The 26,099-nt window shown below is 41.2% G+C and overlaps 1 non-coding gene and 1 pseudogene across 1 annotated transcript; both read right to left on the bottom strand.

Annotated features, from left to right (window-relative positions):
• The window catches only part of LOC133805852 (nuclear intron maturase 2, mitochondrial-like), a 78,943-nt pseudogene that overhangs the window by 12,816 nt on the left and 40,028 nt on the right, over positions 1-26,099 (bottom strand).
• Positions 17,833-17,939, bottom strand: LOC133807828 (small nucleolar RNA R71). The gene has a single exon (XR_009879718.1). It is a non-coding gene; the product is annotated as a small nucleolar RNA R71 (small nucleolar RNA).

Genomic DNA, 26,099 nt, shown 5'->3' on the forward strand with positions numbered 1-26,099 from the left:
GCTGGTTCAAATTTCCTATCCCTTTACCTGCACCACATAGCACCCATGAGCCAAGGCCTAGGAAGAAAGCTCAAACATGCTCATAAGCAGTTAATAACACATTTCCAAATCATAATAAAAATTCCCAACAGTAATAACCCTACTCACGCATGCATACCATTCATATTAATGACTACAATGTCATATGGGACCAGATGCCCTAATTAAATGATTAATAAACCACACTGGGGCCCAACCCTAGGATATGGGGCTAATAAGTCACCTCGGGGCCCATTGCCCTATCCTCTTAATAACCAGCCTTGGAGCTGGCCCAACATACCTGACGCTTTAGTTTTCTATGACCATTGGGTTGGACAAGCGTATAATGCACTCTTGATTAGATCTAATCATATCGATCAGCGTTCAGTGCGCTATTTCCACCCTTGACTCATAAGTTAATGCATTTCAACCAGCGCTTAATGATATTGCTGTCCTTGACTAATAAGTCAATGCTTTTTGACCAGCGCTCTGCGCTGTTGCTGTCCTTGACTGATATGTCAAGCCTTTTCCAATTATACAATGCTAACATGCATTCATCAATAACAAATATCCATAAAGAGAGCATTTGACATACTTAATCAATCATTCAAATGCATAATCATAATCATGCACATTTACAGGGATCCACGCCCAATAAAGACTATATTCAACATTCAGGCCAAGCCCTAATCATGTATATCACGTAATGGGTGCAGTTTTCTTACCTCGGGTCCAAGTGTAATGTAAAATAATAATGACTCTCGAGCACAATCCTGATCCTGAGACCCTAGCGATAACTTAGCCACAACCAAATATAGAATCCCATCAATAACGAGCAAACACAAGCTTCCAGACCAAGTCCTAGCCTTTGGGACATCAAATTATACTAAACCGGGCAGTAGAATCGATCCCGAGCCCTAAGGTTTGAGTTCCCGCACTCAAAACCTCCATTGGACAAAAACTGTCATTTGCGTCGCGGCACACCCAATTAGGGTCATGGCGCCCCACCATTTAGAGTCGTGACTCTCACAACCAGAGAGCCCAGCCCCAAAACACTCAGGACCAGGGCTGTGACGCTACCCAACTTCAAGAAACAAATAGACATTTGAGTTCATGAAGGTCATGGCGCCCAAGAACAGGGCTGCAACGCAACCCTGCGAACTTATCTTTCTCAGTCCAAAATCCTCTAAAAAAATCACCCCAAATACGTACCAAACTCACCATTCAATCACCCAACATCCCTAGAACCTCCCAGGCTACAAAACCCGTGGTTCTGATGGATCAAAAACTCACCGAACCGTGAAATCCAATTCAAAAGTTAAGAAACTTAAGAAAACAAAAACTCAGAAATTCAAAGCTTAAATTACCTCTGATTTTGTCATTATTCGCTAAATCCTCCGGCTATCAACCTTCTAATCTTTCCTAGAATCGTTATGACTCAACCTTGCTTAAGTCGAAGCCCAAAAACTCGAGTTTCCTTTGAAAATACAACGAGCGGTAAAAAGCAGAATGGGAGAGAGAGAGAGAGAGAGAGAGAGAGAGAGAGAGAGTTTGAACATACTTTTCTGTTTCTGTCAGCTTACATCGAACTCAAGTAACCTTAAGTAAGACCCAAGGCTTGGGGTCCCAAAAACGCCCCCGAGGGTAAAATAGTCAAAATCCCCAGCATTCCCTCCTGGTCTTGCTAACTCCAAATATATCATCGAATATTCATTCTCATTACCCAATATTCCGATAATGTACTAAATACCAAAAATACCCCTTGACTCACTTTGAGTAAAGTATTGGTCTCGTTGTGACTTTCCCACTAGCATGCTCCCAGTATCGCCTCGTGCCAAGTAACCCAAATATATCCACATAATAATGTGGTCTCACACATATATCACATATATGCCTAATATACCCATAACAGGCTAAATTATGAAAATTTCCCTTTTGATAATAAACGGGCCCACATGCATATTTAATACACCTAAATTTTCCATAGTTTGCAATCGTGACCCCCTAATCAAGGCCCTAAGCCTTATTAGGTAAATTGGGACGTTACAACTATCCTCTCCTTACAGGAATTTCGTCCTCGAAATTTTACCTGAACAGCTCGGGATACTGATCTTGCATATCTGAATCCAGCTCCCAGGTCGCTTCCTCGACCTTGATGTTCCTCCTTAATACCTTAACCAAAGGTATAGTTTTATTCCTCAAGACCTTGTCCTTCCTGTCTAGTATTTGGACTTGATGTTCCTCATAGGAGAGATCTGCCTCAAGCTCTAAATCCTCGTAACTCAACACACGAGTCACGTCTGACACATATTTCTGAAGGGCCGAAATATGAAATACATTGTGTACGACCGACAGTGACAGAGGTAAGGCCAATCTATAAGACACCTGACCAATTCTCTCCAGGATCTCAAATGGTCCCACAAACCTAGAGCTCAACTTGCCCTTCTTCCCAAATCTCCTCACCCCTTTCCATGGTGAGGCTCTAAGGAAGACATTATCTCCCACTTGGAACTCCACGTTCCAACGTTTGGGATCAACATGTCTTTTCTGCCTGCTTTGAGAAGAGAGCATCCGAGCTCTATCTTCTCAATAGCCTCATTGGTCCTCTGAACTGCCCCAGAACCCAATTATTTCCTTTCTCCTGTCTCATCCCAATGAATGGGAGATTTTCATTTCCTACCATACACCATCTCATTAGGAGCCACCCCAATGGTCGGCGGATAGCTGTTATTGTAGGAAAGCTCTATCAAAGGCAAATACTTACTCCAGGACCCTTCAAAGTCCAGCACACATGCTCGCAATATGTCCTCTAATATCTGAATTGTCCTTTCAGATTGTCCATTTGTCTGAGGATGATAAGTAGTACTAAACTTCAATTGTGTACCCATAGCCTTCTGCAAACTTCCCCAAAATGTGGAAGTAAATGTGGGGTCCCGATCTGATATGATCGACCTCGGAGCCCTATGAAGGCGCACTATCTCTTTCACATAAAGAAATGAATATTGGTCAACTGTATAAGTTGTCCTCACTGGTAATAAGTGAGTTGATTTGGTGTATCGATCCATGATAACCCACACCGAATCATGTTGACCCATGGTCCTGGGTAACCCCACCATGAAATCCATCGTGATGTCCTCCCATTTCCACTCTGGGATGTCCAGAGGCTGTAATAGCCCTACTAGTATTTGATGCTTAGCCTTGACCTGTTGACATATCAAGCACTTAGCCACATATTCTATCACATCCCTCTTCATCCCAGGCCACCAATATAACGATCTCACATCCTGATACATCTTCGTGGTGCCTGGATGCAAAGATTAACGGGTAGTATGAGATAATAGTGTCCATCAGAACACATATCCAACCCTTGTACCTCAGCAAGCCTATATCTGACACTCTAGTTAGGACATTCCATCTGATCTTTGTCAGTTGTGGATCACCCAACTGACCTTCCTTTATCCTTTCTAATAGCATAGACTGTAACGTGACATTGGCCAACTGGCCCACCAAAAACTCTATACCAGCTCTGGTCATATCCTTTGCCAACTCCTTAGATATCTATCTAGCACTGTATATCTGTCCCGGACCCTTCTGGCTTAAGGCATCTGCCACCACGTTGGCCTTCCCTGGGTGATATAGGATTTCACAATCATAATCCTTCACCAACTTCAATCAACACCTCAGTCTCATATTCAGGTCTTTCTGTGTGAAAAAACACTTCAGGCTCTTGTGGTCAGTGTATATCTCACACTTCTCCCCATAAAGGTAATGTCTCCATACCTTTAATGCAAAAACCACTGCTGCTAACTCCAGATCATGAGTGGGGTATCTCTGTTCATACTATTTCAACTGACGTGATGCATAGGCAATAACCTTCCTCGTCTGCATAAGAAAACAACCCAAACCCTGATGTGAGGCATCACCGTATATCAAGAACTTCTCCTAATCTGTCGGAAGACTCAGAATTGGAGCTGTAATCAATTGCTGCTTTAGTTCTTGGAAGTTGTTCTCACACTTATCTGACCACACAAACTTTTGATTCTTGCATGCCAGTTTAGTTAATGAAGTAGCAATCCTTGAGAACTCTTCCACAAAACGCCTGCAAAACCCTGCCAATCCAAGGAAGCTTCTAATCTTTTAGGCATTCCTTGGCCTTGGCCAATCTCTGGCTGCCTCAATCTTAGCTGGGTCCACCTTGATCCCATCTTGACTGAAAATATGACCAAGGAAAGTTACCTGAGGTAACTAGAATTCACATTTCTTGAACTTTGCAAACAATCTATGTTCCCTCAGTCTATGTAGAACCAATCTGAGATGCTGCTCATGTTCTGATTCTGACTAAGAGTAAACCAGAATATCGTCAATGAAGATAATCACAAACTGATATAGATAATCTTTGAACACCCAGTTCATTAAATCCATAAAAGCAGCTGGGGCATTAGTCAACCCAAAGGACATGACTAAAAACTCATAATGCCCATATATGGTGCGAAAAGCAGTCTTTGGTATATCTCCCTCCTTGATCCTCAACTGATGATAACTAGATCGAAGATCTATCTTTGAGAATACCATCTTACCCTGCAACTGATCAAACAGATCATCTATCCTTGGCAGAGGATACTTGTTCTTAATTGTTAACTTGTTCGGTTCTAAGTAATCAATACACATCCTCAAAGAACCATCATTCTTCTTTACAAATAGGACTGGTGCACCCCATGGTGAGAAACTGGGTCTAATGAGACCTAAGTCTAACAGCTTATGCACCTGTATCTTTAGTTATTTTAACTTCGCTGGGGCCATTCTGTAAGGTGCCCTAGACACTAACTTTGTCCCTAGTGCCAGTTCAATAACAAATTCTATCTCTCTGTGTGGTGGCAACCCTGGTAAATCCTTTGGAAACACATCCAGAAATTCACAGGCTAATCTAGTCTCCTCTAGTCCCACTGGCACGACCTGAGTGGTATCTACCACACTGGCTAAGAATCTTATGCAACCACCTTGCAATAGATATCTAGCCCTTAATACAGATATCATAGGTACACGGGGTCCATGCACAGTGCCAACAAATACAAAATGATCCTCACCTTCAGGCTCAAAGGTTACCATTTTTATTCTGTAATCTATGGTTGCCCCATACTTCACTAAACAGTCCATACCCAGAATCACGTCAAAGTCAGTCATAACAAAATATATCAAATCAACAGACAACTCTCTACCCTCCACTGTCACTGGCAATGATCTGATCTATCTCCTGGATACTACTAACTCCCCAGTGGGAAATAAGGTCCTGAACTCCACAACATAATAATCACATGGTCTACACAGTCTATCAATAATTCTACTAGCAACAAAAGAATGTGTAGCACCAGAATCAATCAAAATAGTATAAGGGGTTCCAGCACTAAGAAGCTGAGTTGTGACTACTAAGGGACAAGCCTCAGCTGCTGCCTGTGTCAATGTAAACACTCGAGCTGGGGTCGTTTTGTATGCCTTTCCTGAATCTACTTTTCTTGCCTTTGGGTAGTCTTTCTTTAAGTGTCCCACTATCCCGCATAAAAAAGCAGGACTTTGCCCGACATTCTCCTATATGGCGCTTCTTGCATCTGGCGCACTCTAGAAAAGCCCTCATTGCTGCCCTGGCGACCTATTGTAATACCATGTGGTCTCCTGTCATGGCCTGGAGCTGGAAATGCATCATGAGCCTTCCTTTTATGATCACTAGGGCCCCCGCCCCTACCTGAACTCATAAATGGAGGTCCCGTCCTCCTAATGTCTCTCCTGGCCGCGTTCTCGTGTCAGATTTTGTTCTCTGCACTCTCAGCTGTGAGTGCCTTCTCAACAACCTGTACATAAGTAGTCACTCCTGGCACAGTGGTAATCCGAACATCCCGGGCTATCATAGGCTGCAGCCCCTAGAGAAAACTCTCCCTTTTGGTCCCATCAGTGGGCACTAGTTCCCCCGACAAACTTTGCCAATCTATCAAACATCAATACATATTCAGTCACTGATGTGTTGCCTTGAAGTAATCTGTTGAACTCTTAAGCTTTTGCAGCGCTGATGGCATCATTATAATGCTTTTCATTAAACAGAGTTCTAAACTCTTCCCAATCCAGGGTATTAACATTTATTTTCTTGAATATCACCTCTCACCAGATTCGGACATCCTCCCAAAACATATACGTGGCACAAGCCACCCTCATAAAATCTAGGATGTTCCCAGCCTCTAGCGGCTGCTCAACTGTTGGCACCATCACAGGTGGTGCCTTTGGCACAATGTTCCCTGTAGGAACCTGTTGCTATCTTAGGAGGCAGATTTCTTCTTCCTGCCTCAATACCCTGGATCGCAAATCAGCAAGCACCTGCTGCCAGTTTTCAAGAGCTGGCAGAGGGGTCTGACCCTGATCATTATCCTGACCCCATCGGTCATTCTGGCCCTAATCTTCCTAGCCAACTGATGAATCAATCTACCTTGGAAGCATACTTCCAAGCTTATACCTTGCTGCAATAATCAATTCGGTCAGTTAGGTAGTAATAACTAAATCTTTTGCCGCCTCATGATCCAAGACCAAACATATAATCATTCATATTTAATAGTCATGCTAATAAGCATATCGATTCATGTTCATATCCAAGTTTGGTGCTAATAAGAACTTCCTGATATTCATAACAATCAACAATGCTAATAAGCACTTTCTGACATTCATAACCATATAACAATGTTAAGAAACATTTCCTGGCATACATGTATCTATGACATCGCTAATGAGTGTGTCCTGACCTACATGTCCATATAGCACACTAATGAGCGTTTCATTTGCATTCACAAGCAATATCAGTGCTAAAAAGCACATCCTTTTAAATCATGCAGCAGTCAAAGGCCAGGCCCTATCAATATATCTCATGCTACCTAATAAGGCAGGCATATAAGGAATTTATATCTTATTTAAGTAGTAAACACTTAACCACATAAATAGTTACCGGATCCTAAGTCAAGCTTGTCTTTAGTGGCGAGTGTACATGCCTAGCCTGTCTTCAGGAACCCTTAACCTTGGCACGCTCTGATACCAAGTTGTAATGCCCTGATTAGCCAATGCCGTTACATTATGTATTTTAAATAGTGCTAAACTCGCTAAACGAGTCATTTGGCCATAAACGTGCAACTAAAGGTGATTAACAGTCCAAAGTTAAAAATTTCGGTCAAAAGGAATGGATATTTCATTAAAACTTAATCTGTACATGGGATCCCATAATAAATGTTTACAAAGTTGTTTACAGTTCCAAAAGGTCATTACAACTCAAAAGTTACAACCCACTGACCTAAGCGAAAAAAATAGGGTTTAACCCTAGTTCCTCTGAGAAACCTTGGCCGTAGTGGTCAAGCGGCCGCATATGTACTCATCGCCACTTAAGCTCTCCAACTCATGGCTGGTTCAACTTTCCTATCCCTTTACCTACACCACATAGCACCCGTGAGCCAAGGCCCAGGAAGAAAACTTAAACATGCTCATAAGCAGTTAATAACACAGTTCCAAATCACAATAAAAATTCCCAATAGTAATAACCCTACTCACGCATGCATACCATTCATATTAATGACTACAATGTCATATGGTACCAGATGCCCTAATTAAATGATTAACTAAATCATATCGGGGCCTGTTGCCCAAGTTACATGATTAATAAACCACACTGGGGCCCAGCCCTAGGATATGCGACTAATACGTCACCCCAGGGCCCATTGCCCTATCCTTTGAATAATTACCCTTGGAGTTGGCCCAGCGTACCTGATGCTTTAGTTTTCTATGACCATTGGGTCGGACAAGCGTATAATGCACTCCTAATTAGATTTAATCATATCGACCAGCGCTCAGCGCGCTATTGCCACCCTTGACTCATAAGTCAATGCTTTTCGACTAGCACTCAACGCCATTGTCGTCCTTGACTGATAAGTAAATGCTTTTCGACCAGTGCTTTGCTCTGTTGCCGTCCTTGACTGATATGTCAAGCCTTTTCCAAGTATACAATGCTAACATGCATTCATCAATAACAAATATCCATAAACAGAGCATTCGACATGCTTAATCAATCATTCACATGCATAATCATAATCATGCATATTTACAGGGACCCACGCCCAATCAAGAATATATTCAACATTCGGGCCTAGCCCTAATCATGTATATCACATAATGGGTGCAGTTTTCTTACCTCAGGTCCAAGTGTAATGTAAAATAAGAACGACCCTCGAGCACGATCCTGATCCCGAGCCCCTAGCAATAACCTAGTCACAACCAAATGTAGAATCCCGTCAATAACGAACAAACACAGGCTTCCAAACCAAGTCTTAGCCTTCGGGACATTGAATTCTACTAAATCGGGCAGTAGAATCGATCCCGAGCCCTAAGGTTTGAGTTCCCGCACTCAAAACCTCCATTGGCCAAAAACTGCCATTTGCATCGCGGCACCCCACCATTTAGAGTCACAACTCTCACAACAAAAGAGCCCAGCCCTAAAACACTCGGGACCAGGGTTGCAACGCTATCTAGCTTCAAGAAATCGACAGACGTCTGAGTTCATGAAGGCCGCGGCACCTAAGAATAAGGTCATGGCGCGTCCCTACGAACTCAGCTTTCTCAATCCAAAATCCTCTAAAAAATCACCCGAAATCCGTACCAAACTCACCATTCAATAACCCAACATCCCTAGAACCTCCTAGGCTACAAAACCTGCATTTCTCCGCTAAATCCTCCGGCTATCAACCTTCTAATCTTTCCTAGAATCGTTATGTCTCTATATTTGCTAGAATCTGAGCCCCAAAACTCGAGTTTCCTTTGAAAATACAACGAGCGGTAAAAAGGAGAACGAGAGAGAGAGAGAGAGAGAGAGAGAGAGAGAGAGAGAGAGAGAGAGAGAGAGAGAGAGAGAGAAAGTGTTTGAACGTACTTTTTTTGTTTCTGTCAGGTTACTTCGATCTCAAGTAACCTTAAGTAAAACCCAAGGCTTGGGGTCCCAAAAATGGCCTTGAGGGTAAAATAGTCAAAATCCCTAAAATTCCCTCCTGGTCTCACTAACTCCAAATATATCCTCGAATATTCATTCCCATCACCCAATATTCTGGTAATGTACTAAATACCCAAAATACCCCTTAACTCACTCCAAGTCAAGTATTGGTCCCGTTGTGACTTTCCCACTAGCTTACTCCTTAGGATTGCCTCGTGCCGAGTAACCCAAATATATCCACATAATAATGTGGTCTCACACATATATCACATATATGCCTAATATACCCATAACATGCCAAATTATGAAAATTTCCCTTCTGATAAGAAACGGGCCCACATGCATATTTAACACACCTAACTTTTCCATAGTTTGCCATCCTGACCCCCTAATGAAGGCCTTAAGCCTTATTAGGTAATTTGGGACGTTACATAATCACTCTTTTAATAGTACTAAAACCTACATGTGCTAATCTATTATGCCACAAAGTAATAGAAATTGAATCAACCATATAAGTAGAAGATGTAGATTCTTTATTGTTGTCAATCAAACAATTATAAGTACAAAGTTTAGTCATTGCATCACAAGAATATCCCTTCCCTACAAAGTTCTCTCCCTCGAATAAAATTAGCTTACCAGACTCAAAGACTGCCTTGATGCTTGGTTTGCTCAACAAATTTCCACTTACAAGGTTCATATTCATGCCTGGCACATAGAGAGCAATAGTGAGAAGAAACTTCTTGTCGGATGTGAAAATGAGATCAATTGTGCCCTTACCTTCAACCTTGGATCTCTCTCATTCCCTATTTGAATCTTACGAAACTCCCTTGTCTCTTCAAAAGTTTTGAAAAGAGGCCAATCATATGTCTCATGAATGGTGGCACAAGTGTCATACCACCACCCTTGTATCTTCCCTTTGATGGAATTGACTTCGCTCAATGTTGCAACCAATTCTTCTTCAGTTGTATTAACCTTAGGTCCACTATTGTTATAGTAGGCCTTTCTAAACCTACATTCCTTGGCTAAGTGGCCTTATTTTGCACACACAAAACAAGGTCCCTTAGAACAATTGAATTTTCCATCATTCCTTTTAAGACCTAGAGGGTTTTCTCTTTTGCTTTAGGACTTCTTGTGACTCTTATCCTTGGGGTAAGTAGGCTTGTCTATAGCATTGGCCTTAGAGGTCCCTCCATTAGACTCACCCACACATTTGTCTCTAGAGCAAGACTCATCCTCAATCCTTAAATGTTTGAGAATCTCTTCCAAAGAAATTTCCTCATTTTTATGGAGGATTTTCTTCCTATAGTCTTTCCACGATGGAGGTAGTTTGGCTATGATTGCACCTATAAGGAAAGCTTCTGGCAATGTTATTTTAAGAGTAGATAATTTGTTCACAATAATTTGGAGCCCATGAACTTAGGGGAGAAGGGGTTTTTCATCAAAAAAAAAAAAAATTAATTCCATTTATTGAGTGATAAGGAATTTCTTAGTACATTCATCCTCAGCTTTATACTTATTTTCTAGTGCCTCTCAAATCTTCTTTGCAAAAGTGGTATTAGTGTAGAGATCATACAAGAAATCTAAGAGGGAATTAAGAATATGGAGATGACATATTAGTTCATCTTCTTCTATTTTCTTGTTTTGTTTGACCACCTTTTGAGAATTACCCTCTTTTGGTGGATCTAAGGCCTTCAAGTCTTTATCCAAATTGCATGAGACCTCCAAGGTAGTGAGAAGGAATTTGATCTTATCTTGCCAATGAATGAAACTTGACTCATCAAAGCGATCTAGAAGAACAAAATCTTGTGACATAAACTTGAGAATGGAGATGGAGGAACTTTCTGCCATGGTGGTTAGACTTAGAACTCAAAATCAAGAAAATAGAGAATTAGAATGTTGGGAAAGTGATTAGTTACCACCCTAATTTTACAACTCTAAACAGTAAGTATAATGTAAATATCAAAAGTAATAACACAAAAGAAGATGGGAAATCTAAAAATGAAACCAAAACTTCCTTTCTCAAAGATACCTAAATCCTTTTAACAAAGCTTGGCCCGACAAGAATCATTGTCCTAATTCTCTACTCCAAGCCTTTCCCAAGTTGTTTAAAGCTTCTACGGTATTGCAATGAGAATTAAGATTCAACAAGCCTTGAAAATCACACAAGTCAAGCAATTCTTGGTGATTTTCTTCGAGAAAAATGTGTTATTGAGAGCTAAAGAGAGAGAAATGAGAAGTGTGATCAAGGCCTCTCAACTCTAATTGACCTCTTTTATAGTGTAAGCATCATCATTAACTATAATCAATAGGATTAGAGCTTTTGGGTTATAAATTTGGAGCCAAAATTTTTTTTTTCCACGTCAGGAACATGTGGCATGTCGCTGGTCACAGGCGACATATTGCCTGCTGCTTTTGAGCATTACATGTGTTTTATGCATGGGACAAGCGACATGTCGCCTAGTGACCTACGACATATCACCTAACTTCTAGTCAAGTTGCTCAAACTTGACCTTAGAAAACTCTAATTGCTCCCAAACATTTTAAGAATGCTTAGATACCTCATTGTATCACTTTAGACTCAAAATTGTAATTTTTAAATGCCTACAACTCATACTCAAATTTCACACCTCCATTATGTGAAATCGTTAAGGATTTTACACCACCTCGTGTAAGCCCATTTAGGCTTTATGTTCAACCAATCCTAACACAGAATACTAGAAGAAACCTTGGATAGAGAACCGTTATCACACACAAGAAAAAGAATAATGGGTACCTAGTCAAATTGAAGGGGCTCGTAGACGACGAAAGCAGTTGGGAGAGAGTGGAGGACTTGTAACCATTTTTGCATAAGATTGAAGATCAAGCCACAAGTTCGTTGAGGATGCCGAAGAACTAAGTGTAGGATAGTATGGTGAGCTGCCCCCTGGCACACACACATGGGGCCATTTTGTAATATGAGAATGCCTTGGTGCTTGATCATTACTCAAGTCTTGCACCAAGAAACCTCATAGGTAGGGTAGTGGCACTTTTGTAATTACACATGTATCCAAAATGAAAAGTATATATGATCCTAGGGAGACCATTCTACCTAGTAATTGTAACGCCCTACTAATCCAGGATCATTGCACTATGTGTTTAAAATAGTGCTTAACTCGTTAAGCGAGTCATTTGGACTCAAAAGTGTAATTAGAATCAAACTTAGGTTTAGGTGTTAAAAATTTTTGGTCTAAAAGAATTAAACTCTTCATTTAAAACCTTAAACATTTACATGGGATCCCACAAAAAGGTTTTAAAAAGTATGATTAGATCCAAAGATACAAAATAGTCGGCCTAAGCGACAACGTTGAACTTATAACCTAAGTCCCTCAAAATAACTCAATCGTGGTGGACGAGCTGGCCGAACATGCAAGCGCCGCTCCAAAGCCCTGCAACTCATGGTTGGCTGACTTTCCCATTGCCCTTAACTACATCATAGAGAACCCATGAGCCAAGGCCCAACAATAAAAGTTCCACAAGATATAAAAATTAACATATAAAAATTCATATAAATAACAATTCATAACTCAAAAGGCATAGCCACATATATTCAACAATCATATTAGCGTTCAATATAAACTATAGCAAGTAATTCGCATCACCAGCACCATATGTACAATCAATGTCTAGTAGAGTGCATCTCCCAACACTAAGCTTACGGTAATAATCGCATATTCACTGAGCAAAGTGTATTTCCCGACACTAAGCTTACGGTAATAACTGCATACTTACAATCAAATCAATTACTAATAAGCATAACAAACAAATATGACATAAGGATGCACAACCCTAGCTCATTTCAATTTATACGGTCAAAATCATTTCTTGATATGATAGGGCCAATGCCCATTCTTCGTGCAAATGCCAACTTTTCTTACCTATATTCCAATAATAGCGGCAAAGCCACCCAAGTGTGATCCTGTTCAAGCGTCTTTAGACAAACCTAAACACAATCGATCGAAACCGATTAATACCAAGCTTATCTTATATTCAGACTCCAAAATATTCACAACTAAACTTGGATTAGGTTCAAGAACTATAGAGATTTTCACAATCTTTCCAACCATATAAAGAACGTCCAAATCTGACACTAAGGTCAAAAGTTATGATCTAAACACGAAACCCGAAAACCGTGACCTAAAACAAAGTTGGCGCCTCGGCGCCTAAAAGAGACCCAATTTAAGTTGCGATGTCATATAAGTCATAGAGAAAACCCTAATTTTGAGGAAATGCATCTACGCCATGACGCTCACCCATAGGCGTTGCGACGCCACAGCAAAAATCCCATAAACCTGCGTTTTTCAAAAATCCAAACCGACCCAAAACTCAATTCCAGCAAGAGTTTAGACAAATTTCAACATCAAATCAGTAACATAACCCATATATCACTTCAAGGCACCAAAAAACATATCAAAAACACATTAAAACCACAATTTACAAGTTTGAGTTTCAAACTCAAACTTTTACCTAAAACTCCAAAAATCAACACTTAAATCCATCACTCTAATCCAATTTTGTACCTCAAATGAACTTCTAAACAAATTCTATACTCAATCCACCCATCCCTATTATCTAAACTCATTAATTCAAGCTTTAAATAAAAAAATTAAAGCCATGAAGAACACCAAGAACACTTAAAGCACAAAAGAAGAACATCAAAAGGAACTTAACTTTGAGATGGAATTCGAATTCCTATGCCCCAAATCAATTCCTAACATATGCTAATCTTCACTTGAAAGCTTGAATTCCACAAAATTCCTCAAAAACTCATGGATTTGATCTCTTGGAGTGAACCTTAGTGTACGAACAAGTAATAGAGTATAGGTGAGGGAGAGAGAGATGTCTTGTACATAAGTAGCAATTGAATTCCAGCACTTAGACAATTTTCTATTAACAAGGTCAAATGACCTTGCCAACCAAATTCCCCTAAACCAAACCCAAGGGTATTTTAGTCATTTGCCTAAACTCCCACTAAACCTCAAATTACACCTCTAATTCCCAAAATAAATCCACTATTCTTCCAAACATAATTATTTTCCCCAGTTAATTCCATTTACCAATAAGTCCCTAAGTATTAAAAATTCCCAAAATACCCCTAGGCTTGACTCGAGGCGGTCATTTATCCCTGTTGTGACTTTTTTGCTAAACCGCTCGAACAGATCCATTCATGTTGAAAGTCACAAACATACCCTCAACGAGTCAAAATTACAAAAATGTTCCTTTCTATAAAAGGCGGGTCTTTAAACACATTTAATACACATAGCCATGCATACTCAACAATATAATCATATAAATCAATTAATTGGCATAATTATCCCATGTTCCTTCTCGACACGCTAATCAAAGCACCAATCATATTAGGAGTTTTGGGATGCTAAAACTATCCCTTCCTAATAGAAATTTCATCCTCGAAATTTACCGAAACAACTTGGGATTCCGATCCTGCATGTTCAACTCTAACTCCCAAGTCGCTTCGTCCACCTTACTGTTCCTCCATAACACCTTCACCAAGGTGATAGTCTTATTTCGCAAGACTTTATCCTTCCTGTCAAGGATCTGTACTGGTCACTCCTTATAGGTCAAGTTTTGTTGCAATTCCAGGGTCTCATAACTCAATACATGTGTGGTATCCGACACATACTTCCGAAGCATCGACACATGAAACATGTTATGAACTCTCGATAAAGCTGGAGGCATGACTAATTTGTAAGCTACCTTTCTAATCCTCTCCACGATCTCAAAAGGTCCAAAAAACCTAAGGCTCAACTTACCTTTCTTTCCAAAGAAGTTTACTCCTTTCATTGGTGAAACTCAGAGAAAAACATAGTCTCCGTTTTGGAACTCCACGTTCCTACGCTTGGGATCAGTATAACTTTTCTGTCTCCTGTGCGAGGCGAGCATTTGTGCTCTAATTTTCTCAATGGCCTCACTAGTCCTCTGAATTTTCTCATGACCTAGAGACTTCCTCTCACTCATTTCATCCCAATGGATGGGTGACCTATGATTCTGTCATACAACATCTCATACGGAGCCCTCGAGTCCCAATACACATGTTCAAAGCATGTTCTCCAATATCTAACTTGTCCTCTTCGATTTTCCATTCAGGAAAACCTAAGGGTTGTAATAATCCCGCCATCCTCTGGTGTCCAGCTTTTACCTGCTGACAATAGGTACTTAGCCACGTATCCCACCACATCTTTCTTCATCCCTGGCCACCAATATAAAGATTTCAAATCCTGATACATCTTGGTGGTTCCCGGATGCAATGAATAAGGAATGGTATGAGATTCATCAAGAATCTCTCACTTGATACCAACATCCACCAGAACGTATATCTGATCCTTGTATCTCAGTATACTAGTCTAAGCGATAGTAAAGTCCTTAGCCACTCTAGCTAGGATGTCCTCCCAATGATTCTCTAACTGAGGATCATTCCTTTGAGCCTCTTTTATCCTCTCCTGAAGTGTAGATTGCAGAGAAATGTTGGCCAACTAGCTTGCCACAAGCTCTATTACCACTATGGTCATATCCTATGCCAATTTCACTGATATCTGCTTTAAATTATACAATTGTCCTGAGCCTTTTAGACTCACGGCATCTGCCACCACATTGGCTTTCCCTGGATGGTTGATAACTCTAAGATTTAGAGTTATTTTCATATCCTTAAACTTAATTTTCAAACCAAACAAAAGAGTAATGTGTTTGTATTTCGTGTAATTGTGTATAATTTAGCGTGTCTGTGTAGCTAGGGACCTTGTGTTTGCATTGTCATATTTTTGAGTGATTTATGTAGTTTAGTGTATGTGTTAAACAGGAAAGGAAGCTGAAATAAGTGATCGGGGACTTTGGAATCAAAAAGGAAACAACAAGTTTGGAAAATGCATGTTGCTGCTTCAATGTTGTAGCATCACCGTAGCAATTGGCAGAGCCCAGGAAGGAAACGTGACAAATGCGAGCTGGACTTAATGAGACATAAGTGGCGCTGAGGTGGCAAGAATATTGTACAATTAAGTCAGCTGGGTGGTGTGGCAAAGGACAGGGGGCAAGATTGACTTTGACTTGCTAATTAGGGTAAACCAAGTACCCTAAAGGGGAGGTAGCAGCCGAAATATGGACACACCCATTATCATTCAAGTTTGGCTGCATATTTTTCAGAGAGAAGTACAGAGAAAAAAAAAAAGAAGAAAAAATGTACCAAGCAGAGGAGAAGAAGGCAGATTCTCTAAAGGAGGACTTGAGCTCATCACTCATCTCTCTCTCTAATCTTCACCTCTCCTTTTGTATTAATTTCCTATCTAGTTTTTCTGCTCATACTCTATGGAACTTTTAAGTTCTAGTTATGTTTTTATAATTTCAGTTATGAACTAAGATTTTGAGGATTTGGGTGGTTATGAACCCTTTGTATGAATTAATATTTTGAATGCATGGTGAAGTTGTTTATGTCATAGTTCAATTGAATGTGATGTAATGTTAATTGAATGTTAATTACTGGCCATATTTAGCATTTATTAAGTTAGATCTAACTTGGAAAAGGGAAGTCTAGCTTAACCCATTCAATTGATGCAAGAAACTTCCCTAGTTTTAGGTGATTTTTAGTAGTGGAATAGGACTATTTTGCTGCCTTGCATAACCTAAAGATTTGGTGCTTGATGGATTGTTTATCGTCTGTTTTAATACAGGAATGTATTGAGGGAGGTTATAAACAATAGATATTAAGTTTTGGGAAAAACTCACTGGGTTTTACGAAATCTGTTAACTGTGACATAAATTGCTGACCCATTGCTGAGCCATTGCTGTAGCAACTGGAACGAACCGAGGGGAATTAACCACCTAAATCTATTTTTCTCATATCTGAAATCCACCCAGAATTCTTTCATTTTAATCTCTGATTTTTAGTTGAATTAATTTGCTCATTTACATTTATTTTCATAATTAATTACACAACCTTTCTCTTGATTTGGTTACTGTATTATAAACTGTTTTTGGTTGATTTTACATTAATTTAGTTGAAAAGTCCCTGTGGAGACGAACTTTGATACATTATCACTGTATTACTTGTTGTCAATTGTGTATACTTGCGCATATTTTAATCATTAGAAAATTTACAGCAAGTTTTTGGCGCCGTTGGCGGGGACTTTAAAATTAAATTCTGTTTTATCAACTATTTTACAGTTTATTTTCATTGTTTTTAATCTTGTTGGTTCGGGTTGTGCAATCTCAGGTACCTACAGTGTATGAACCAGCAAGAGGACAGTGAACTTTCTCCTATTGACCCCGAGATCGAACGCACTTTCAGAAAAAGGAGAAAAGATCAAAAGGCTAAAAGCCGAGGCACCATGGCTGAACATGTTGATGATGAGGGGGATGGCCAGCAAGTCACTAATCCCATTGTTTTGGCAGATGACAGAACCAGAGCAATATGGGAATACGCTGCCCCCATGTTTAATGAGATAAATCCAGGCATTGTGAGGCCAGAAATACAAGCAGCTCAATTCGAGCTCAAGCCAGTGATGTTTCAAATGCTCCAAACCGTGGGGCAGTTCAGCGGGATGCCAACGGAGGATCCTCATCTCCACCTTCGTTCATTTTTGGAGGTGAGCGATTCCTTTAAGCTTCAAGGAGTGAGTGAAGAAGCATTGAGGCTGAAGCTATTTCCGTTCTCTTTAAGGGACTGAGCTAGATCATGGCTCAACACCCTTCCTCCCGATTTCGTTACAAATTGGAATGACTTGGCTGAGAAATTTCTAAGAAAATACTTCCCTCCCACCAGAAATGCAAAGTTTAGAAGTGAGATTATGTCGTTTCAGCAGCTGGAAGATGAGTCCACTAGTGATGCGTGGGAAAGATTCAAAGAGCTTTTAAGAAAATGTCCACACCACGGTATCCCACATTGTATACAAATGGAGACATTTTACAATGGTCTCAATGCAGCCTCTCGAATGGTTTTGGACGCTTCAGCCAATGGAGCCATTCTTTCCAAGTCTTACAACGAAGCATTTGAGATTTTGGAAAGGATTGCAAGTAATAACTATCAATGGTCAAACACTAGAGCTCCTACAAGTAGAAAGGTGGCGGGAGTTCTTGAAGTAGATGCATTAACGGCTCTAACAGCTCAAATGGCCTCAATGACTAACATCATGAAGAATATGAGTTTGGGAGGAAATATTCAGCCAGCTGCTGCCATTCAAAGTGCAGAAGTATCGTGTGTGTATTGTGGGGATGGGCATACTTTTGAGAATTGCCCTTCAAATCCAGCCTCGGTTTGCTATGTGGGTAATCAGAATTTCAACCGCAACAACAACCCATATTCTAGCACTTACAATCCAGCGTGGAAGAATCATCCTAATCTGTCATGGGGGGGTCAAGGAGCAAGTTCAAGCACAGCACCAGCACAAGGAAGACAAGCATATCCACCAGGTTTTTCACAGCAGCCAAGACCTTCACAACATGTTCAAAACTCCCAGTCGAACTCTTTGGAGAATCTAATGAGGGAGTATATGGCTAAGAATGATGCAGTAATACAGAGCCAAGCAGCTTCTCTTCGTAATCTTGAGATGCAGCTCGGCCAACTAGCCAATGAAATGAAAACTAGGCTGCAAGGATCTTTGCCTAGTGATACCGAAAATCCAAGGAGAGATGGGAAAGAACACTGTAAAGCTATTCAGCTGCGGAATGGTAAAAATCTGGGAAATTCTGAGGAAATACAGGGTAGTGGAGAGCCCACTTCAATCCAAAGCGAAGGAGAAACAAGTAACAAAACTGCCCAGGAAATTGATGAAACTGGCCCAGTTGCTACAGCAAAGGGTAAGCAAACTGCTCCAGTAAATTCTGGTCCTAAACCGCCCCTTCCATTTTCGCAGCAATTTCGCAAACAACAACAGGATGGTCAGTTCAGAAAGTTTTTGGATGTACTGAAACAGTTGCACATTAATATCCCCTTGGTCGAAGCATTGGAGCAAATGCCGAATTATGTCAAGTTCTTAAAGGATATTTTGACAAAGAAAAGGCGATTGGGGGAGTTTGAGACTGTAGCTCTCACAGAAGGATGTAGCGCGATGTTGAAAAGCAAAATACCTCCTAAGTTAAAAGATCCTGGCAGTTTCACGATTCCGTGTTCTATTGGAGGTAGAGATGTTGGGAGAGCGCTATGTGACTTGGGCGCTAGCATTAACCTTATGCCTATGTCAATCTTCAAAAGTTGAGTATTGGTGAAGCACGACCCACTACCGTTACATTACAGCTTGCTGACAGATCTATGGCTCATCCAGAGGGAAAAATCGAAGATGTTCTAGTCCAAGTTGATAAGTTTATCTTTCCGGCCGACTTCATCATTCTAGACTATGAAGCGGATAGAGAAGTGCCTATAATATTGGGTCGGCCCTTTCTTGCTACAGGGCGTACTCTCATTGATGTACAGAACGGAGAACTTACTATGCGGGTGAATGACCAACAAGTCACTTTTAGTGTATTCAATGCCATGAAGTTTCCTGATGAAGTTGAAGAATGCTCTAGAGTTGATGTTATGGACACTTTAGTGGCTGAAAGAATCAGTAGAAGTGTGGAAAAAGCTGCTATGGGTGCCCAGATTTTTGTAAATGATGAGGATTATAGTAGTGAGGAAGAGCAGATTATTACATGGGTGGATTCTTATCAACCAGTAAAAAAATTCAATAAAGTTTTTGAAGCTCTAAATCTGCCAGAAAAACACTTCCAGCCACCCAAGCCATCTGTTGAAGAACCACCCACTGCCAAGTCATTTAAAGTATGTGTACTTGGGCGACAATGATACTTTGCCTGTGATAATATCTAGCTGTCTGGAGTCTGTTGCTGAAGAGGCATTGCTGAAATTGCTGAAGCAGCATAAAAGGGCGATTGGATGGACAATGGCTGATATTCAAGGGATCAGTCCAGCGCTATGTATGCACAAGATCTTGCTGGAATCTGATTGTACTCACTCTGTGGAGCAGCAAAGGAGGTTGAATCCAGTAATGAAGGATGTGGTTAGAAAAGAAGTCATTAAGTGGCTTGATTATGGGATAATCTATCCAATTTCCGATAGCACTTGGGTTAGTCCTGTCCAATGTGTTCCGAAGAAGGGGGGTGTTACAGTAGTTACTAATGACAGCAACGAACTTATTCCTACTCGCACAGTTACGGGGTGGCGGGTTTGTATGGATTATAGAAAACTTAACAAAGCCACTAGAAAGGACCATTTCCCTTTGCCCTTCATCGACCAAATGTTGGACCGCTTGGCGGGTAAGGAGTTCTTTTGTTTCCTTGACGGGTATTCTGGGTATAATCAGATTTCTATCGCGCCTGAAGACCAAGAGAAGACTACTTTCACCTACCCATACGGCACATTCGCTTTTAGGAGGATGCCCTTCGGGTTGTGTAATGCACCGGCCACATTTCAGTGGTGCATGATGGTGATTTTTTCAGATATGGCTGAGAGTATTTTGGAGATATTCATGGACGATTTCTCTGTCTATGGGGATTCATTTGAAGGTTGCTTGGAGAATTTAGAAAAAGTCTTAAAGAGGTGTGAAGAAACTCATTTAGTGTTGAACTGGGAAAAATGCCATTTCATGGTGCAAGAAGGCATTGTGTTGGGGCATAAAGTGTCTAGCAAGGGGATAGAGGTTGACAAGGCTAAACTGGAAGTTATTGAAAAACTAGCAGCCCCTACCACAGTAAAAGGCATTAGAAGTTTCCTCGGTCATGCTGGCTTTTACAGGCGGTTTATCAAGGATTTTTCTAAGGTGTCCAAACCCTTATGCAGCTTGCTGGAGCAAAATAGGCCTTTTGAGTTTACTGATGAATGTCAAGAGGCATTTTTGAGATTGAAGTCAGCCCTTGTTACAGCACCAGTGATCACAGCACCCGACTGGTCATTACCTTTTGAACTTATGTGTGATGCCAGTGACTTCGCGATTGGAGCTGTTCTTGGGCAGCGGAAGAACAAAATTTTTCATTCTATTTACTATGCAAGCAAAACATTGGTGGATGCCCAGATTAATTACACTACAACTGAAAAAGAGCTGCTGGCCGTGATTTTTGCCTTTGAAAAATTTTGATTATATCTTGTGGGGACTAAGGTCATTGTGTACACGGACCACTCTGCGATCAAGTATTTGATAGCCAAAAAGGATTCTAAACCGAGGCTCATACGTTGGGTTTTGTTGCTGCAAGAGTTCGATTTGGAAATCCGAGACAGAAAAGGGACAGAAAATCAAGTGGCGGACCACTTATCAAGGCTAGAAACTAACACTCACAGCAGCAATTTAGAGGCAGAATTACAAATTCAAGACTCATTTCCTGATGAACATCTGCTGGTTGTGGAGCAAGAACAGGTACCATGGTATGCGGATGTTGTAAACTTTTTAGTTGGGGGTGTACATCCACCTGATTTCACCAAACAGCAGCTTAAAAAGTTCTTACATGACATCAGATTTTATTTCTGGGATGAGTCGTACCTGTACAAACAGTGCCCAGATCATATAATGAGAAGATGTGTACCAGAAATTGAAGTTTCCAGCATCTTGGAACACTGTCATTCAGCTCCATATGGTGGTCATTTTGGTGGACAACGTACTGCTGCCAAAGTGTTTCAATCAGGTTATTATTGGCCCTCTATATTTAAGGATGCCCAAGACTTTTGTTCAAAGTGCATCCCCTCATCACTGATTAGTGCTCTTGGCGTCCCAAATCGTGTAAAAACATTTTATGCAGAAATTTCATTACCACTTTGGCATCATTCGTTGGACTAGCTACTGCCTCCACCCATTTCGATACATAGTCCACAGATTTTAGTGGCTGTGGACTATGTATCGAAATGGGTGGAGGCAGTAGCTAGTCCAACGAATGATGCCAAAGTGGTAATGAAATTTCTGCATAAAAATGTTTTTACACGATTTGGGACGCCAAGAGCACTAATCAGTGATGAGGGGATGCACTTTGTCAACAAAGTCTTGGCTGCCTTATTAGCTAAGTACAGTGTAAAGCATAAAATAGCCACGGCATATCACCCGAAGACCAACGGGCAGGCGGAGATTTCGAACAGAGAAATTAAGGGAATTCTTGAAAAAGTGGTGAATCCCAGCAGGAAGGATTGGTCCCAACAATTAGATGATGCACTCTGGGCTTACCGTACAGCTTTTAAAACTCCTTTAGGCATGTCTCCTTATCGCTTAGTTTATGGGAAGGCGTGTCATCTTCCTGTAGAATTATAGCATAAGGCATTTTGGGCGTTGAAGAAGTTAAATTTGGATCTTGTAGTTGCTGGAGAAGCAAGAAAGCTGCAGCTGAATGAACTGGACGAGATGCGGTTGTTTGCTTATGAAAATGCAAAGCTGTACAAAGAAAAGACGAAGAAATGGCATGACAGCAGGATCAAGGAAAGAGTTTTTGAGAAAAATCAGCAAGTGTTACTGTTTAACTCCAGGCTGAAGCTTTTTCCTGGAAAGCTTAAGTCTCGTTGGTCTGGACCATTTACTGTGATGGAAGTATATCCATTTGGAGCTGTCCTGGTGAAAGATGAAAAATCAGGAAGAGAATTCACAGTTAACGGACAGCAGCTGAAGCATTATTTGGGTGGGGAGGTTGATAGAGAAAAGACCTCCGTCAGTCTGAAGGATGCTTGAAGGAGAAAGGCTATGGGTTGCCATGCATTTCTTGTGGCATATTTGGGCAACCCATGAGTGAAAGAGACAGTTGTAAATAAATAATGGATGTAACTAAGTTTGGGGTGTATTGCCCCTTGAAAAAAAAAATAGAGCATAAAGCAGCAGGTCAGCCAGGAGTTGATAACGCTGGGCATAAGCTGAAAATAGAAGTCTGGGCAGAGGCGTTATTTTTCTGGCATGGTGGATTGCTATATCATTGCTTCAGCATTTAGCAGGGTCGCAGGGAACGAATTGCTGCCCAGTTGCTATAGCAACCAGTCAGCAACACTGGGCATCAACTAAATGAGTCTGGGTCAAAAATAGAAGTATCGGGGTTTCATCGAGGCGGGTTGATCCGAAAAGTGAGCAGTTGGCACGTGCTGAAATAGAAAAAAAATACTTGGGCAATCATTGGGCACGTTTTAACTTTTTCAGACAAAGTAATGGTATTATTCTGTTTATTTGTGGACTCAACAGGCCTGTTGTTTTCAAAACCAAAGGAAAAGGTCCATCTATCTCTATTATTTTATTGGGCTTTCTGAGTAAGTCAACTGGGCCCCCATGTGTAGTCAACCCATCCACCTCACATTAGCCCACCCCATGCACCTGACATCACATCACATTGAGGGTATACTTCATATATATATATAGATATTGTTACTTTTACTTTTCTTTTATATATCTATATATATTCGTATGTCACTTTTCTGATATATTAATTATATTAGTCTTTTACTTTTATCATATATTTATATATATAAGTATCTTAATTTTATTCTATAAATATATATATATATCTATATATGTATATTGAGGTTACCCTCGCCAACCTCAACCTCAGAAATCCCTCAGCCCCCTCGTTGACCGCCGCCCTTGAAACCCCAACCTCAGAAATCGCCCAAGCCACCCAGCTCCACCTCTCACCACTCCGAGCCATCCCGTCCGTCCATCTCATCACACGGCCAAACCCATTGGACCCATCACATCAGCCACCAAGCCATCCCATCGCCTTCTCCATCTCACCTAACCACGACTCCGACCCTACGACCCATCTCGTCACCCTCACGACAACCCACGGCGACCCCAGACTGAGCACCACTTCTCTCCAGCCCAAGAATCTCATCAACAACCCAGCCCGAGCTACTGTCAGACCCAGCCCCCAGTCGAAGCTCTTCTCCTTAGCCCGAGCCCTCACCGTCCGCCTAGACCGCGTCCTGCAATGCCGAGAATTAAACAAGTGGCGAATAAGGTAAGGAAACCTTTCCATGAAGTCAAGAAGTTCTATTGTAAAACGGCAGAGGCAAAATACCACAACACTGTAGCCACCAGGGATTTTTACATGGAGAGGGGGTTGGTAACCGATGCAGCTGGGATTGCGGAGCTACTCGAGTGGGTGAGCACCATGGTTCGCGATCGTCACTGGGAAGATTTTGTTGTGCAACCCGAGCCCGCGGTCATGGAGATTGTGCGAGAGTTCTATGCCAATTTTCTTTCTCATGAATGGCCAACCGAGGTCATCGTACGGCAGGTTGTGGTCCCATTCTCTGCTGCAGCCATCAACAGTCTGTTTGCATTGGAAGCAGTTCAGTGCAATTTTACACCTAGAAAAGGGCAAGTGGCCGATGATGAACTAGAAGAAGTTATGCCCGTAGTAGCCCAGCCCGACTCTGTTTGGGATTTGGATGACCAGGGAAATCTGCGTTTTCGGAGGACTAAGCTGGAGCATGATATGAAATGCTTATACTCATTTGTCCAAACAACTCTCTGCCCCACATCACATGATTCCACCGTGAGTCGCGATTGTGCATACATGCTCTTCTGCCTGCAGAGAGGACTCCCTGTTGATGTTGGGACCGTATTGGCCCAAGAGATCTTTGACTGTGCTCACCGAGGCAAGGGGAAGCTGTTCTTGCCTGCCACAGTCACTGCTCTGTGCCGTGACGCTGGAGTTCCCGTTTGGCCCGAGGAGGGGTTACTGCATCCAAAGGGGCCCGTCAGTTTTGGCCCTTCCCGAGCTCCTAAGGCCACTCGAGCCTCAGCCTCCACCTCTGCTTCCAATTCTACCTCGGCCAGTGATCCCCTACTGGAGCGCTTCACTCAGTTCGAACAGATGCAGCAACAAATGCATCTGAGGCAGAAGGAAATGTGTGGCCGATTGCAATCTTGGTGGTCGTATGAACAGCAGCGTGACGTGATCTTGGAGCGCACGTTGAAGAAATCAACACCCCGAGTGGTTCCCCAATTCCCTCAATTCCCCCAGCAGATACTCCACCCGTGGACAGTTTCATCGGCTCCCAATGCGGATGTTCCTCAAGAGGACTCCGAGTAACAGGGGGTTTCCTTTCCCTACATCTATTTTATAGTTTCTGTACTGTGTTTTGTCTATTTGTTCTGTCTGTTAGTTGTTAGTTATCTAGTGTCCAGTAATTGTTTTTATGGTTCTGTTTTTGTGTGTTGTCAAATGTGTCTTTGAGAGATTTGATGAGTTAATCTGGCTTAGTGTACTGCTCGATGATGAATTTTTTTTTTTTTTCCGCTCACTCCATTTGTGTATGCTGCCTGGATTTTATATGTTGGTTGTGCTTGATGAACTGCTAGGATATCATTGATGCTTCCTCTTAGGCTCTAATCAATAGTGATGTACTTTTGTTATCCCACCTTGTTTTGAGTTTTTCAAATGACTGCTGTTTGTGAAATTTTAAGCATCTAGAATTGGTTAGTGCACCCCTTGAGGTGAAATCCTAGCTAATCTTATCCCTTAGAAATGATCTAGGCCATTTTTGGACGCTTGAGCCTTTCTAGCCTCCTTTATATAACAAGTTCCCTTAGTGACCCCGTCTTTGAGCCTATAAGCCTATTTTTCTTGTTTATCCCGATCCTGCATGCTACATATCCCCTCCTAAACATGAACTTTCCACACACCTCCCAACCTAGTTGCTTTCATTTGTCAAGAGTTAATTCTTCACACTAAGTTTGGGGTGAGTGAGGTGAGTGTAGCTTTGTGGTGAGCTAATCCGAAATTTCAATATCAACCGCACTGGGGACAATGTTGGGATGTAAGTTTGGGGTGGGGGAATTAGCTCACAAGACAAACACATATATACAATCAAACCAATTCTCTTGCTATTCGTTATACAGTTTATTTTACTTGTCTTTAGTATTTCCTTGCGTATAAAGTAAAAAAAAAAAAAAAACAAACAAAAAAATAATAAAAACAAAAAAAATATATATATAGTAGAAAAGTTCAGAAATAATAGCAAGAGAAGTACATTAGAGCAATATGTCTTTGTGAGAATAAAAGAAATGGTGGGGAAGTGAGTTTGAGAGATATGAATCATGATAAGGAGGTTTGGTTCTTGACAAGTGAGGTGGTTAGGTTATGA

This window comes from Humulus lupulus, chromosome X (genome assembly GCF_963169125.1).
Source record: "Humulus lupulus chromosome X, drHumLupu1.1, whole genome shotgun sequence".
NCBI lineage: Eukaryota > Viridiplantae > Streptophyta > Magnoliopsida > Rosales > Cannabaceae > Humulus > Humulus lupulus.